Source organism: Sinocyclocheilus grahami, unplaced genomic scaffold, assembly GCF_001515645.1.
Source record: "Sinocyclocheilus grahami isolate Dianchi unplaced genomic scaffold, SAMN03320097.WGS_v1.1 scaffold167.1, whole genome shotgun sequence".
NCBI lineage: Eukaryota > Metazoa > Chordata > Actinopteri > Cypriniformes > Cyprinidae > Sinocyclocheilus > Sinocyclocheilus grahami.
This window is the reverse complement of record NW_015505346.1, coordinates 256422-263044: the sequence shown is the minus strand read 5'-3', so window position 1 is coordinate 263044 and position 6623 is coordinate 256422.

Below are 6623 nucleotides of genomic sequence, written 5' to 3'. Positions count from 1 at the left end.
CAGAGAAACAGACTGAACCGCAGAAAAGCAAACTCGATGAACGCTTTCTGTGGGCCAGGTCGCTACCTCCGCGCCGGAGCCTGCCATTTTTTCCCGATCTACAGGTGTCGAGATCGTGGAAGAAACCATTCTCGGTCTACGCCCCTCACATTCGTCAGGTTCTATGCCCTAGATTTGGGAGCCACTCCAGGCCCCTCTGTTCTCTTGCCAAAGCTGTGCCCTTCCACACTAGGCAGGGATTTGTAAGTCTGGCGGTGTGGACATCTCGTTCCCCTAGCGTTTTCCGATGCAGCTTGAGTTTCCGAAGGGGAACGTCCCAGGTTACGTATGTAACCATGGTTACACAACGAGACGCTGCGTCCCGGTTGACAAAGTCCTAGTTGAGAAACCTTTGGGTTTAAGCTCAACATGTGAGTATATTTGAATATTGTCTAACTTCTTTATTTAGAATGTGGGAGGAATGTTTATGTTTGTTTTTGGTATTTTCTATTTTTCAGAAGGACTTTTTTCTTTTTGATATCATTTTGCTTCCAAATGTGTGTTTGGATACATACCTGATTGTAACTGTGTTCATTTGAATACTGTTTGGAGTGGATATGCCTTGGTGTTGGATTCCTTTGTGGAGGCTCATTCATGTGCTAGTCGGAGTTGTCAACGCTAAATTTCGGGTGTATGATAGGGCCCATACAGTCAGAATTGTGAGATTTAAAGTAAAAATGAGACAGCCATGTTGGTGCTTAAAAAAACAAGAATAGCATCTCTTTAGCAACCTTTGATTGTAATGTTAATTAATGTTAAAATTGTAGTAATGTACAGTGTGGGCACCTGCATAATGGACCACCCGACACTGCCTCTTTCTAACCCAAACGAGATCTGTGGCATTGGCATCCATGTTGGATCACACCAGTAAGGCAGAACCCACCAGCACCCAACACACTACACCTCGTTCCCACACCCACACAGCAACAGATCTATTTAACGCCCCTAAAGTGTGCAAAAGAGAACGGACCTTTTCTTGACCTTGACACTCACATTCCCTACAATGTTTCATCCTCACCCACATATACATGTACTCACACATAAACTGCCGCTTATCTCACACAAGAGAGCTGCTATCTGTCTGAGCCTCCTGGGGCTCCGGCGTTGATTAATGACACAATCGACTCACTAATTAACACCTGTGCTCGGAGTTTCTAAAATAAGCCAAAAGAAGAGCGGAGGGCCAGGTTATCGATTTCCTCTCCTCCCTCAGCGCAGCCAGCAACACCTCTGAAGTTGATTCCAGGCGAGACAGCGAAGATGTAATTATTGTACTCTTTTACAATCATCAGTCTGTCATCATTCTTAGGCAGAATTCATCTCTGTGCTCTTGCCATCATGGTGCAATTGGTCAAACAGGGCACACTGATAAAAAAATGCGGTAACATTTTAGAATAATGGTCCGTTGTTAACAAGTAACTATGCAGGAAGTAATAGGTAGTACTACATTAACACTTAACTTAATACTATTAACTAATCGAGAAGCAAGATTAACTAAGCAGTAAGTAGTAGCAAATTTAGGAAAAAGGTAGTTACTTATTAGATATTTGATAATTACTAAACAAAATATATCCTCATTGAGAATTACTTGTGAACTATGACCAGTTCATAAAGAATAACCAATTAATTACTAATCTCAACAGTAACGTCTTAAAAGTGAACAATTGGGTTCTTTGTGGAAACTAATTTATGAATATGACATCCCCCAAATAAGTCGGCTACAGGTTGAAATTGTGACTACTACTCTTACCAAAGGATGGATGTTCTCTGTTTATTTCAAACAAAAACATAGAATAATTATAAAAATAATTCATTTTAAAATGTTAATAATTAGGAAGTGATTGAATTAGTTCGCAATTATGAGCTCTAGTTTGTGTCAGTTCAGTATGTCCGTCTCCAAAATACCTATACCTTTAGTGACAGTAGGCTGGGGAGGACTTTTCTTGAATATAAATAATGCTGTTCTCTTGACAAAAACAATTCACATCCTTAATAAAGGCATCGACTGCATTTATATTGTGTTAAGCACAAAACCGTTCACTTTTAAGACGTTACTGTTGTGATTAGCGATTAATTGGTTATTCTTTATTAACTGGTCATAGTTCACAAGTAGTTCTCAATGAGGATTTTTTTTATTTAATAATTATCAAATATCTAATAAGGAACTACCTTTGTCCTAAATTTGCTACTACTTACTGCTTAGTTAATCTTGCTCCTCTATTAGTTAATAGTATTAAGTTAAGTGTTAATGTAGTACTACCTATTACTTCCTGCATAGTTACTTGTTAACAACGGACCATTATTCTAAAGTGTTACCAAAAATGCTATACCTTTAAATATGAGACATGCAGCAGATAACTACAATCTGTTGTACTATACAGCTTCACACCACTTTTGTGATCCAGAAACTGCAGCTGGCTCTTTAAAAAAGGCAAAATGCTGCACAATGTGTCAACTGGATATATGCCATGTTATAATGCTCTTCTTAATCATTTGATGGTTATTTGATGAATTACTACAGCCGTGATCGTTAGAAATGTGCACAAATAGAATTCTACTTGCTTCCCATTCATTCGTGAATAAGATGCAATTAATAACAAACTTAATTTAGATATACAGGATATAATGCATGTAAACGAACATGTGAATCCGACTGAAAAATGTATTGTTCAAATAAACAGAATGTTTCAAATCTGAAATCAGATTGGATTAGTTTAGATTAGATTAATGAAGATTAGTGGCTGTAAACATACAGTAATTTAGGACTTGATTTAAATATGCCTGGCATAAAACACAGACTTTTGCACTTAAATATTGTGTTCAAAATTAGCACAACTGTATTGAATTTGCCCCTCAGTCTTGTTTTTATTACTCAAACAGAGGTAACCTATCATTAATGTTTTGGTTGATATAATTGAGAGGTTGTTGCATAGAAAATGCGTTTATAAACATTACAAAACTGTTGTTTAGAGAACCGTTAGCATTGAGCTAAAGGCAGAGCAGACTTATTCATCATACTGTCACAGGTATGGATCACGGGTCAGAGTTCCTCCTCTCTCTTCTGAACCTCAACTCCCTGGGGAGAGACTCTCCTCCATTCCTCCGTAATGAGATTGAGAACGAGGGCCGAGGGACACTCTCTCCAGTAATCCTGTAGCATATGTTCGTTTTGCTCTGGAGCAAGGATATAAATGCTTTTCTAGTCATGGAATAAAAAGGTGGGCAGATTTGAGGAAGTCCAAGAAAACATGATCAGATTACGGATATGCAACACACAGTACAATATTACACGGTATTATAAATGCACAATATGAGGTACGAATTTGTAGCATTTCACAATCTACTGAGAGGGTCTTGGCAAACACTATTAGGGGGATAAAACAGGATTCTCCATTGGATCCAAAACAGCCTTTTTCTCAATATAAATCATTTCAACCACTGGTCTAAAACAACAATGGACCCTTTTTACTTTGAAAAATATATATTATTTTCTGCATAAAAAAGAAAGTCATGCAGTTTTGGAACAACAGAATTTCTGGCTGAACTATCCCTTTAAGAATGTTGAAAGAATATGTACATCAGAAGAGCATTTCAAAAGGCAGGAGAGCTTACCAAAAGGATCTAAAGCAGTATGAAGAATAAAGAAAAATAAATGGTATTTATACAGTATATTATAATCACTAATGAACATACTGTACTGACCTTTAACAAAGCATTAAAAAAGTCATCAAACTAGCAACGCAAAAGGATCTTTTGCAGCTCTGTGCAACTGAGGAAATGCCTAATTAGGAAGTGCAAAACATTTCCAACACTCAGAAAGCAAAAGACAAGCATTTGATGTACAAAAAGCAAAGCCGCCATAGGGATTTTCAACACCAACACAGAGCTGATGATTAAAACATTCCAAACGATGTCCTTTTTTTACCCCCATATTTTCCCCACTGCTGCACTCAAGGGCCCTCTATGAAAAATATACCAAAGTGAGATGTCAAACAGCTTCAAACATGGAGAGACAGTTATGTCATTTAATGTCTGATTAATTCATTTAGATGATGGAAACAGTGAGTTTTCGCAACAACTATGGCACTCTTGCTCAGCATAAGATAAACTAATCCAACATCTTCTGTCCCCTGACCTAATATGCTCTCAGTCCTACAGCTGACGGACTGTAGTTTGTGCTTCTAAAGCAGATAAATGGCAGAGAACCGGACCGAGATACAATTTAACTTAATTAATGTCAGCCACTTCGCTCTTCGGTTTTTGTTAGTGACTTTATTACCAGGGACACACTAGAAAGAACTCAGTTAGAGGCACTTGTAAGGACAGAAATAGGACAAAAGTGGAAATATTCTACTTTTTGTTAACATCACTGCCCACAAAAAGAATCTGTCACAGTGTTAGCTGTGAAAATGTGTTGCCCTGTCCTTACAGATGGTGAAATACCAATGAGCTTTTATTCAAGCAACTAAAAATTACCCAGCACCAAACCAGGGACTTTGCATTGCTACAAATGTTTTCTTGATTAATATTTTCCAGTTATATGAAATAAATCTTGAAACAAGATTGCATAACACTGCATAAGATTTGTTTAAAAAAAAAATCTTCAATTATATTTATTTGTATTACCCTGTTGCAAATCAATTTTAAGCATACATTTCACAAAATTCATGCTGAAAAACAAAAAACAAAACATTTGCTTACTGGCTAAAAGAAAAAAAGACAACTTTGAAAAAGATTCTATGAAATCTTTCAACATTTCAAGTTTTACACGGATGGTTCCCCCAAACATGGACATTTTTTTTTATTTCACCATTTACTCAGCCCAATTTTCTTTCTTCTGTGAAAAACAAGAGATTTTTGAAGAACTGTAATTTGACTCAGTTTATTCAAGCATTCATGATTATCATACAAAGTTATTGTGGTTTTAGAAGACTTGGAACACAGCGCAAAAGTTGTATGATACTTAGCATGCTTTGTCGGAAACCTTTAAAGTTTCATTGTAATTGCATAGAAAAGACCAAGCAATTCTTCAAAACATTCCCGTTTCGTGCTTCAGAAAAGAAAGTCATGGATTACAAACAGCATGAGGTCGAGTAAATGAAGACAGAAGCTAAATTTTTCTGTTAACTACAAAGATAAAGATTGATTTAATATTTTTACTGCCAGAAATCAAGATAAAAATGCAGATTAAGAGCAGTGTGGTCAAGGGTGCATTATGTAATCATCTACACATTTTCCATCAGATCCTTACAATGTGTTCTCCTCTGATTACTTCTCCCTTTTTCTTGTCTTCGATTTGTATGTCTTTCATTGCTAACAAGCAGTCGTGCTGGAAACTTTGGTGTTCTGTTCCTAAAAAAGAACTGAGCTACGTTGCTACGATAGCACGACGTCACAAACTTGCGTATTTCAATCCTCCCCTTGGACTTGCAAAGCCTTTGACATTTCGAGGAATACACCAACATTCTGCACAGCATATATCTGCATCCAGCCTCACCATTCACGTAGAGACGGTGCACAGCATCCTAAGCAAGAAGGCATAGAATATTTATCATCACATCTAAAATTGACCCCTCCAGATTTGGTTTCCTCAAAAATGTGATTCACTCCACAGAATATTAAACACACGGACTAGAATTACACTTGCAGCAGACCACAATCCCAGCACTCAGAGACAGTAAAGACAGTGATGTCTGCACTAATTCACACCATATAATGGTGTGCTGCATCCTGGTATTTTTCACACCTCCTCAGTATATATGAAGGTGTCTTTTTGAAAGTCACAACAACAAATGGATCTGACAGCAGAGCACATTGTACGTCACTGAAGTTGGGGTCCCACTGCGTATGATGAGACCTTGATAAAAATCTTTATTTAACTGGATTTGAGATGAAACTATATTATAAACTAATTGATTAGCAAGATACTTTTTTCTCAAAACCTCAGAAGAAATGGAGTTGTAGAGACAAAGTACGAATAAAAGATTTATACATTTTGCTATAGATCTTCCATGGATATTAGAGCTGTGCTAATTAAAGGGACATGTTCTCAAACCATTCAAGATGAGCCTCATGGGAAATCAAGAGCTCTAACTTAGGCTGAGAAAGTATTGGAGGGATTCGAGTGTTTACACGCCTGCAGTGATTTGTAGAGTGCAACAATTGCAGAGGACCAATCTAACAAAGCAAAAGCTATGATGAGGGATGGATGATATATTTTCACCATACTGGGTAAAGGGCAATATTGGAGATTTGTTTGTATTCATTTATCATTATCGGCCAGTATTGGATGTGTAATTTTGCATGCTCATTTCCACCTATTTTTACATCCTGATCACATACTGTAATACTAAATTTATTAATGCTCTCTTTAGAATAAACTTTACTTTTTAAAGTTATCTGCTGTATACTGATTCTCTGTATTGTCATGTTTATTTAAGCATTTCTATTACAACGATCATTATATCGGTCTGCTTCACTCCAGAGGAATGCTTGGCCTGCATACAGTATGGATACATTGCGTCCTATTTCCTGTCAACCATTTCAGCTTCAGAGATAATAACCAAAATAGCAAAATTATTTTC